An 11,802-nucleotide genomic window follows, 5' to 3' on the forward strand; every position below is an offset into this window, starting at 1 on the left:
GATTAGCTCAGATCCAGCAATTTCAAGCATGCATAGCGGCTTCATTCACAGTTATTCAGTCACACGCCGGTGTGCTGTCGGACTGAGCTTCCCCATCGAGGAGCAAATGAACAGAGCAAAATGTTAATCAGCTGACTGCTCAGTCAACTACAAAATAGTGACAATGTAGTTACACAGGTGAACGGTGGAGCCAGACTATTATAGCAGTAAAAAATAGTAACCCATAGCAACCCACCTTGCTGCTATTGCTTATCCCAAAAGAAAATATTCTCCAAAATTGTGAGGAAGACTGAAATTGCATTGGGCTGCCACTGAATGCGACTTAAAGGGGCCAGGTCCCTGTTTGCACTGTAAAATCTGTTTTGTCCATGTTTGTTTTGAAACACAATCTCTGATTTGTCCCTCAGCAGTTAAGTTTATTTGTGTCAACATGCAATTGACAGACATGGGAGCACAGTTTGGCTCACCGTGATTATAATTTTGTTGATGAACGTAGATTAGATAAAAACGAATTTCTCTAAGGAATTCCAAGCTGGAAACATAAATCATGGATTTATGTTTCCAGCTGGTGTGCGGTGGGCTAAACTACTTAACTCTTGATTAACACTCAAATAGCCAATGATTACGTTCTGAATAAGTTGTTACAATACTGACCACAGAAGAATGAATAAATAGAAATGGTACGTCCTGAATAGACGGCTTTTAAACTCACATAATATCGACGATTTTCTTTTTTGGTAATTACCTTTAAAAATTTGGCGCTGAAACTACCTTCCCATTATTTTTTGCGTACATCCAAGGATGTGCGACTGAAGATGCTTTCGTGTGACAGCCGTGCAGAGCACTGCCTCAACCCTGTCACTGCCGCACAAGCTGATGGAAAACTGACATGGCAGACTGACAAATAATCATGTCAGTCCAGGAATTCAGTGACAGACACACAACTGTCACACTCTAATGAATATTATTTAAGAAAAAAGAGATGGTGAAAATGGTCTGTCTGGCTTTAAAATATGCCATGTCGTGGCAATTTCCTCTGAAAAGTTTTTTTTTTTTTTTTTGAAAAGCTGCTAGGAAACTGTTAAAAAAAATATGGACAAAAAGCTACATTGCTAGAAATATGTGATATGCTTTAGCACCTTTCTGCAGTTCACATTCCTACCCGACATGATTAGTTTGCAAGTAATGTAAACAAAACTGACATATTTTATGTCCTTTTCCCCAACGTACAGCTGTTTGCTGTCCAACAGTCTTTGTCGCATTTTATGCAAAGGGATGATTTATGGATCCTAACAGTTTTTTCTGTCTTTAATTGCCAACTTATGCACAGCTAAAATCACAACAGCTATATATCCCATATAGTATGTTGTAAATGTGCAAGTGCAACATTTTCATTCTTTGTATACACAACGAGTTTCCCTTTTATTACATGACAAGTCGTTCAGAATCAAAGTCGACACTCATTCTCATTATCAACTTTCATCACTGGCATTTCAAAATGTTAACACCGTCACGTTTTACACTTTCTGCGAAGCACGGCTAATATGCAGTCATTAAACGTGCCTTCAACGAGGTGCATCATAAACTGCAACATAAATCAATAATACTAAAGCTCCCACGTGTAACTTGCCTTTTTTTTCCTTTACAGTTCACAAGCTTTTAAAATTTGCTTGTAGTTTTAAGTAAATTAACTGCATCTAGTTCAAATAGGTTCGTCTGCACTGCTGGGAATACAGATATAAAATGTAACATTACCTCTTATGGCTTAAGAGTGCCTTGGAAAAGTCTTAATACACCTTGCACTTTTGTCACATTTTGTCGTAATCCATCCATCCATCCATCCATCCATCCATCCATCCATCCGATATGATTTGAAACGTACCTCCAGCTACATCCATTTTTAAAGGTTTGCCTGTTCTCCATTCAATCATGTTTCAGCTCCATTTTCATCCATTGCGACTCTGAAACGTGCAGTACGGTTAGCTGTCAACAAATAAGCAGCATCTTCCCATCTCTGACCTTAATTTCTGAACTATTTCTATCCTTGGTACACCCAAATGCAGATATAACTTCTTTGTAACACAGGCAGAAACACGTGTGCCTGCAAAAACATTACATGGAAATGTTAAAATAGATGTGAGGAAACACAAGGACCACTGAAGAATAAACATAGATTCCATTTTAGTAGTAACATATAATTATAAACATTAATTAATTGCAAGTGCTGTGCTTAAATCTGCATTTTGGCTCGGTGTATATCTAAACATTTTAATCTGCCATGAGCTGTTGTTCTTCTGAGCTTGTATTTATAATGCTTTGAAAAAGCATTTCCCCCTTTCAGATTGTTTTTTTTTTATGTCACACTTAAACCTGAGTAAATCGCAAGTGGAGCTTTCAAATTAAGATTTAGGTGGCGTGACTTGTATCTTTGTCTCCATAACCTGAAGCTGCACCTGCAGCCTGTGCTTAAGGTCACAAACGAATGGCTGGACAATCTCCTATCTGACAGAGAGCAGAGTCTACGGCTCCATCATTTACCACAAGTCATCTGGGTTCTGCAGCAGCAGCAGACCATCACGCTGCAACCAGCCAGCTCTTTTTTTGGGAGGAGCTAAGGATTGAGGACCAGCCATTGATGCAAAGCTGATGGAGGTGAACGGGGGAAGGTTCACCTGTGTTCAAAACGTCTTCTCCGTTTGTGGATGACGAATCTCACCGCGTGAGTCTCGAGGCATCAGAAATCGCTTTTTGCAACCCATTTCAGACTGATAGACGTCGACGATTTTGCTTCTCGTCTGTTTTGAAATTTCTTCTTGAGAGCAGGACAGGGCATGCTGCGCTTTGAGATCTCGACATGAAGCCAGACACATTCTAATTAGGTGGATCACTGAGCGGTCAACTCGGGGTTTCTGAAAAAGAAAATGTTTGTCACACTTAGTCCATAATCTAGGAGCGCATACTTTTTCACACTGGTTTGGATGTTTTGTTTTTTTTTGCTTTTTTTACCGTTCTTTTTTATAAACTCATCAATCATGACACTGTAACTAAATGAAGTAATTCCTTTTAAGGGTAACTCTAAAAGCTACTCCACTGCAGGCTCTACATGTACACCTACCGCTTCTGCCTTTTAGCTTTGTTTTGCTTAAATACAGAACGACACCTTCCAGTACGCCGTTCATACGTTGTTCATCTAAGATTGTATTTCAAAGGCTTGAAAGGACTGAGCTGAATGATATATATATATATATATATATATATATATATTTTTTTTTTTATTATTATTTTTTTTTTATGTTCTGATAAATGAAACCTGACACCTAAAGAAGGCTGAACAGTGTTTTCAATACAGCTGCAACTTCCAACATGAGCACATCCAATACAAGAACAAGTGTAGCCTGAGCTGAATCAAAAGCACACTGATGCTTCACAAAGCCCGTCTTCTTATCTTTCTCTGGGGTTGAATGGCTTTGATTGCATAGGTCTTCATGCAGTCATTATTGATGTCTCCCATTTCAGAGCACAAGTCATCTGAACTCTTTTTCTTTTTCTTTTTTCTTTTTTTTTTTTGCACCCTCTCAGACCGAGCAAAAACATACCATTGTCTTTCCCATCGCTTTTCATGTTTGCGGTGTAATTTCCTGCAGTTGACTCCGTTTTCCATCCAGCCCCTGGAAGGGGACTCTGCATTTTCTACAATAAGCAGTGACCCAGGGACACGAGGAGAGGGAGGGGGGAGGCTTGTGAAATGCTCAAATGAAGGGTGCAGCGCCTGCAGTCAGCAGTAGGATTCATATTTCTGTTGCAAACACACACACACACACACACACGCACGCACACAGTCATATCTATATGCAGTCTGCATGCACAGGGAGATAAACATGCTACCTCCTCCTCAGAGTGAAGATAGAAAGGCTGAGTGTAGCCCTATTCTCTATCATCATTCAGCACCAGTCTGTGTGGGTTGTTTCCCCTTCTAGTCTTCTCTACTGACATTCTTTCTACGTCCCATTTTTTTCTCACTCTAAATTTCTCCCGTGATTTATATGAAGAATTATTTTTGCTCTATTATTTTACTTTTTGTTTGTTTATTGTGTTCAGTGCGCTTTTCCCACTTTGTCATGCTACAACCAGAAACTTTGTCACTTCATTGGGGAAACTGGTCAGAATTGATAACCCTAACCTGCAGCTAAAATGAATAAAACGCTGCATAAAACTTGCATATTTAACCTCTTGGATGAGAATGACCCTAAAAATACAACCAGCGCTAAAATGTAATGATTCAGAACAAAGTATATTGACTGATTCATGCATAAATGTGTAAAAAAAAATTGTTTTACAACCTTTGAAATGAGGTTGAGATTTTTTTTTGCCAATAATACTCAATATAGTTTTCCTTCTCTTGATGTGTGAAGAAAGTAAAATATTTGCTGTTGTAACTACTTTTGTTGGTTTATTACAGGGTAAAATATGTTAGCATTCAAGTGGAACAAACACTTTTGCAAGGCTCAATGACCAAAGTTCAAGTTGCAAATTAAAAAGAAAAAAAAAAAAAACATTAGGTACCGCAGTCCATCTCCAATGAACAAATGCAACACGATCTCAGGTCGTATACTTTATTTTTGTCTGCTTTACCGAACCGATTCACCAGGATCAGCAATCTAAACAGACATCCTGAAAAAAGCCTCTGATCCACAGTCCCTACTAAACCAACCTGGTGTCAAGTCAGCCTTGACACAACCTCTAACCAGAAGCCTAAAAACAAAACAAAAAAAACAAAGAAAAACCCTCAAGTGACTTCTTTTGAATCAGATGAGTAGTTAATCTAATCTGGCATAAAATGACTGGAGATCCAGTTTCCTATCAGGGGAAACTATTTCTGGCCGCTTCTTTCATTCATTCGGTTTCCGACTTTGTGTAAGTGCTTGAATAAAGACAAGTCACATCTGACAAATCACTAAGATTTTATCATTCCCTCAGTGTAACAGCAGTTCTTCTTGGGGTTTTTCCCTCTCCTGATCTCTGCCTCTGTGACATCGACGCCCACTGAAACTATCTCAGTTCATACGGACAATTTCTGCTGCATAAGGTAAGAAAAAAAATAATTCTTCACAGCAACAGAGAAACTGTCAAAGGTTAGCTTTATGACACTGGCCACCTTTGACACCTTATCAAACTACGCAAATTACGCAGCAGCAAGAGCGGTGTATCTACTACAACACAGGGGGGCGCCGTCTCCCGTTGATTGTACACCAAAATATGCAACAGGAAACTCGTTCTACCTGGTACTCCCGCGCCCTGCTACCGACATCGCCCTGGGCAACAAGCCACAACGGCGCTGTCAAAACCCACTGAACAAACGCAACACATAGAGACATAATCAGTAATCTTCTGTTGTAAATCAAAATTTAAAAGGTAGAAAACATGAAGTGTCTAAGCGTTATTTTATATTATTTTTTAAAGCTGTTTAATCGATACAGCCCACACTGCTGCACCTGGTTTTTTTGGGGGGTTTTTTCCATTAAAATTCTTCTGCAACGCAATAAAACACCATGTCTGTCCGTCGGTGAAAGCAGTGAGTGAGTGATGACTGCCGGAATGTGATACTGGGTCAACGTGATGAATTATTAGGCCCCCCTCGTCCTTTTAAAGGAGACGTCCCCGCGTACAGCTTACGTCAACACGTCCGTCCCAGTCCTACTCCGTCCTTCCGCTCTCAAATCACAACAATTTCAAAATTTGATTCTGGTATTCCTACGTGCTTTGGCCTCATCCTACCGACTGCCACAGGTGTAGGACAAGCTTGTGGTGATGTTTCTGTCTTTCCTGTAAATGAAAACATCCCAGGAAAAGACACAGACAAATAGAACAAGAGAGCGCGCTTGTGGACCCGACATCTGTTACCAAAAAAAAAAAAAAAAACTGTGGCTCTCCCTTTAGTTGGTCGTCTAAATGCTGCCACGGCAACAAGCTTAAACTAATGAGGCAGTTCATCTCCATTTTCTCACTAAAAGTGAGAGTCAGTGCTCCTGTCCCAGCCGTACAAGGAAACATAAAAGTCCCTCTGGAGAGAAATTAAACTTATTCTTCCTAATATCTCTCTTCTTCTTTCCCCCCCACCCTTAAACGTGCGTATCACTCCTTCCCCTTTATGTGTTAATTATTCATATACAAATTGAGTCGTGCGTACTAGAGTTTTATTAAGTAGCGCAAATTTACTTAAATTAGGCTCACTTGTGAGCAACTTTTAATCAGACTGATAGACTTTGGGAGCTCATTGCCGTCTGTGTCGACTTTACGCTTAAGAACATTCTCCTGCAGCCGGGTCAGTCCAATTTCTGCTGAGCTTCCAAAGTTTGTTTTTAGTTCACTTCTCTCAGTGCAATGAAGAGTTGGAGCCTCCTGCCCCTCCCCGCCTCGCTCTCACCTAATGGCAGCTGGAACAGTGTTGGGGCCCCATGTGTCTAGACAGAATACACCTGCTCTAAAACAGTTCTCTAAGAAGGAGCAGTGAAAGTAATGTGCAGGCCGCCATATTTATCCACTTATGGATGGATAAATACGGCTCTTATGGAAAATGAAGTTTTAAAAAAAAGAGTCCCGTTTGCAGGTTTGCTACAAGAAATGTACAGAATACAGAAGAACAGAGATCTTGTGAGTCATATGAGTACCAAATGAAACTTTTTGGCCTGCATGAGAAACACTTTGTGCTCAGAAATAACTTCCCTGCTCTTGAACATACTGGGTTCAGCGTCATGATGGGGAGAAGACCTCCAGCTAATCCGACTTAGCTTGAGTCATTGCGAAAAGGAAAGTGGAAAGAAATGTTTTATTCCCAGACGTGCAAGGCTGGAAGGCTCGTACTCTAAAACATTTGCAGAGACAACTGCTGTGAAGTGAAGCTCACAGAAACTATTTACTTAAGCAGGGTTGAATTCAAGTGCACGCCACACACTTTAGATCTCTAGTTATTGTAAAAAATCTCGTGCCATTTTCCTTCAAGTCACAATTACGCACTCAGTGTTAACCGATCACAGAATTTAACAAAATGTTTGAGCTTGGGTTGGATGAAAAAAGCTCAAGTGCTGTGTGAATACTTTCGAGGCGCAGCATACATGTGTTTTTCCTAATAGAAAGGTTTCTATTAGGATGAGCGCCTTTGGAAAGTAGATTTCTTTTATTGTTCGAGGGTTGTTTTGTTTGACGTCAAGGTTCTTTTTATGAGAGAAAGATACATCTAATGAGAAACACAGCAATCTGTTTCTTTTCTTTTCTTATCTGTACAGAACTTTTGTTTGCTGTGCTGGTACAGTTTTGAAGCTCAAGACGCCAGCGCTCACCTGCGCTATATTTAACACTCTGATTTGTTCAGTGGGAGGAAGTTATGACACTTGTTCCATCTGCAGGGGAAACAAAGGCAGAAATATCTGCTCACAACCTACTGGCTGATTAAACTTAAAAGGTTGACATTTAAATCCTTGCAATCAGTCGTTAATCTTGATATCAGCATTTTCCTGCGGATTGAAGAAGGATCTTTTACTAACAAATACGGTACAGAAGAAGAAAAAAACACTTTACCGTTAATCTGGAAGATTAGCTGTTGTTTTTTTTTGTTGTTTTTTTTTATGAGAACATACTAACTTTTATCCTCCAACATCCATGCAGGGAGAAAAATCCCAAGCATTTAGTTTTTCTTTCCAAATCTCATTGCTTGATATCCAGTGGTGTTTATTACACTGCTATGAATGAGGACGGCTGTCGAACCACAGTGCAAAAGCGATACAACACTGAGAATCAACACTCACGCTGCGCTCTAAGACCCAAAATTCCTTAATCCTCTTTTTTTTCTTCTTCTTCTTTTTTTCCAAAGCACGGACAAACAAACAAATGAAAACCCCAACACATCTTTTCACAGCGAACAAGACAGGCGAAAATAATTACTCATGAATCCGAGCCAGACGATTAGCAGTCGGCCCTGCAGCTAGATTGCAGCAGCCTAACCCTTATGGCCTTGTGAGGCGGCGATCTGTGGGTCTGCAAGCTTCCTGTATGAGGTCTTTACCGTATGGTGGGGGACTGTGGTGGAGCACTCTTGAGAAAAGTATTTAACCTTTAACTGCCTCCTCTAATGTCACTCTGTCCCAGATAAGGGCCACAAGCAAAACACAGGAGAAGCAGGAAAAAGAAAAAAAGAAAAGAAAAATACTGTGGAGCAATGATGCCCCCATATGGAGAAACGGAGAAGAAAAGAAATGAAATAAATAAAAATAAACAAACCCTTCTAGGGGCACACATTTTCTGAGTCGCATTGAAACGTGTCGACATCAGTATATCATTTCTTTTTATTTTTGGTTGCTTAAAAATTAATCAGCACAAGTGGTGTTCAATAATTTGACAGGAACGAGAACGGAAAGATGTGCAGCAAGTGGCCCAACAACAGGAATCGATCTAAGAGGACGAGGGGAGGTGGAGGTGGAGGGGGTTAACATTTTCTGCTGCTTCTGTATACCTCAGACATCTCAGCTTGATATATACCTCGCAATTATATAGCTGAAAATGCCGTATTTATAAAGCCGTGGAGAAGAATTCATTCCAATTTAACTTTTACAAGTTTGTCATATAAATAAAATATAACTTTCAGGTCCACATTCGTGGAAAACCAGTACTACACATCACCCCACACCCAGCATTCCTAGCATAAAACATAGTGGTGGGGGCATCATGATCCTTCCAGCAGGACAACAATACTAAACAGACAGATTATATCAAAGTTTATTTGTGTGCTAGAATGGCCTATTCAAAGTCCAGACTTATGTTATACTAAAAATCTATGACAAGATGATCCTGTGCATAGTAGACAATGAGTTCACCACATACTTCATCTTATTTTCTGCTAGATTTAAAACTTTTAAAACTTACTCGGAGCAAAGCAGCAGTTGTCATTTTATGAACCGTGGCGGTGCTGAAGGCGCGCTGCAGTTCTGCACAAAACGCCTGCTTTGCTGGCAGCCATATCAACACGAAAAAACCTGATCAATAGCTCTTCTTAGAGCAATTGTATAATAGATGCAATCCATCAGATGTTTTGGGAGCCAGGTGGGTGATCCAGACACATTAATGTGACGACTCCGACGCAAATATTAAATCTCACCTAAGTGGGTTTTACTTTATTCCTTCAAAGGGCATATTGTGTTGTCTATTCTTTAAATTTATTTGGCCAGAGTTAAAACTTTAAGGAAAATGTAAAATCTATCGATTGACTCGGTACGGCTGGGGCAGCACTTTCAGTCTTCTCAAACTATGGATCGATGTTCCTTTATCTTTAATCGGTTATGTGCCTCGTATTTAAGATTAAATGGAAATATTTTTAAATGACTTATGATTCACTCTTACATCCAATATTTCCCCAACACATTTTTTGGTCCAATTTTTATTTTTTATTTTTTTGCCTTGCAGCAGGATGTTCTTAGATTGAAATCAGTTTCTAGAAGAGTTTTCATGAAGCATGTGTGGGTTCTCACTTGGTACTCCTGCATCCCCAAAATATGCATGTTAGGTCAGTTTGTGCAAAACTACCCTTAGGAGTGTGTGTGTGCGTGTGTGGGTGTGTGTGTGTGTGTTACGTAATGTCATCCAGTCCAAATTTCTGTTTTGATTTTTTTTGTTATTGGACATTATGATATAATAATCTAATTTTAAATGTTTCATTAACTCTAGTAGGAAAATCATCGCAATTAACAGAAATATAGGTTTTCAAACATCCATCTGTGTGTAATTGATCTACATAACGTGTTTCACTGGGTGAGAAAGTTCCGGAAATAAATGGGCATCCAATTTTTTTGACTCATTCTATACCTCACCCTTTATCTGTTATATCCCAAAACACAAAATACAATTAAACATCCAGTTGCTACTGAAACCCAATCTCTTTTTTTTTTAGATGAAATTGCATGTTTTATACAAATAAATTTATTTCCAAGACAAAGTAACTGATTATAAAAGGAAAACTAAGGTTTTGATATTGCACTTATGCAAAAAAAAAAAGGACAGTGCAGACAACGATTTACCTGTCATCTTTAGTTGCACACACTTCTTAGCTGACTTTATGTACACACACATACACACACACACACACACAAACCTCTAGGAACATCAGAAAAAGCTGCGTCAGAGAGAAGGAAAGTACTTTTGTCGAGACAGGAAAGGAAATTTCTGCTAAAATATTTACAGTTAATCTCGTTGTTTTGTATCACATCTGACATGTGACAAAAAAAATTAAAAAGATGTTTGCCTTCATCTGTTTTTTCTCAACAGCTTAGAGAATTACAAAAGGAATACAACACATTTGTGAGAATGATGTCCAACCAAAGGACAAACATTCATTGAAAGTTTGATGGGGGGGGTAAAAAAGATAAATAAAAAAAAATAAAAAATTGAAGATGAAAGTGTTTTTCTGGAAATGTTTCCAGTCGTTTGAGCTGCGGGAACAGAAGCAGAATGGCTGTAGGTGTCAAGTAATCCCTAAATACCTCCATAGATGTGCGAAGTGCCTTGACCTCGGGTCACGCTTGTTTTGATGTGGCAGAACGAGCTTGCTTCACCTCAGAGGACTCTTCCGTCAAACGTGTGGTTCCTATCTGGTCTGATGTGGCAGATCCGACGTGTGTGTGTGTGTGTGTGCGTGTGTGTGTGCGTGTGTGTGTGTGTGTGTGTGTGTGTGTGTGTGTGTGTGTGTGTGTGTGTGTGTGTGTGTGTGTGCGTGTGTGTTTGAAAGAGGCTCTACACTCTGACCAGATACATTTATTGGAGTTCTCTCCTCCTTTAGGGACCAATTGGTGGGCAGAGCTTTCATCTGGAAAAGCTGGCCATCAGTCAGATTCTAAATCAATTCATTCAACATTCAATCATTCACTCTGAGTTGGCCACTTTGTAAAAGATTTACTCATTTATTTTCCTTTTTAGCTAATGTGATTTTGTTTATAAAGGTGCTGTTTGTTTGATTTCCAAAAGGTTCCTTGTTTATTCTATTTAGATTTTGTAAATAACATGCACATTTTTATCCAAATCACGCCTGCTACATGCATGGTAATGGTGCTACTTTGGGTTTTTTAAGCACTTTGAAATGTCTTGTTTCTGAAATGTGTTATGCAAATAAAATTTGATTGACTGATTTGATTGATTTGAGCATCTGGAGATTTCGATCCACAATAACAAAAAGTAGTTTTCTGAAAAATCGGTTCTGTGCTTGTTAAACAAACAAACAAACAAAAAAAAAAGTGTTTCTCTAATTCAACACTATTTTGTTATAAAATCACAAAACTGTCCTGCTTCAGTGCTTGTAACAATGCATAACTTGATCGGTTTAGATTGCTGTAACATCTGGGTTTATCCTATGACATTATAAATCAAAGTTTATCCTGCTGGAAATCGGTGCTCTATCGCGTTTTTATCGAGTTGGATAGAAAAATTGGCCTGAATAATAATTACTTTTGTACTTCTTTCACAAGTCGTTAGTTGGCTGTAGAGAGCCACATGGTTCTGTTGCACCTCGACATCCAGATGTGTGGTTAGCATTCATGTTTCACATGTTTTCCGCCATCTATAGGACTTCCCGTCGGTGTCGGCGACACTTCCAAGAGAGTGTTGATTAAACACCGAGGTGTTGGGAATACTTTTGCCAATATGTACTCACACGTCAGGTCGCTTCATGTATGTCGTTCACAGACTGTCTATTTGAGGGAGGATTTTTTGTTGTTGTTCAAGAAAACTGTTTTTGAATGTGGCAGAATGCCACCAATGAGGCAA

This window comes from Poecilia formosa, unplaced genomic scaffold, assembly GCF_000485575.1.
Source record: "Poecilia formosa unplaced genomic scaffold, Poecilia_formosa-5.1.2 Scaffold172, whole genome shotgun sequence".
Taxonomy (NCBI): domain Eukaryota; kingdom Metazoa; phylum Chordata; class Actinopteri; order Cyprinodontiformes; family Poeciliidae; genus Poecilia; species Poecilia formosa.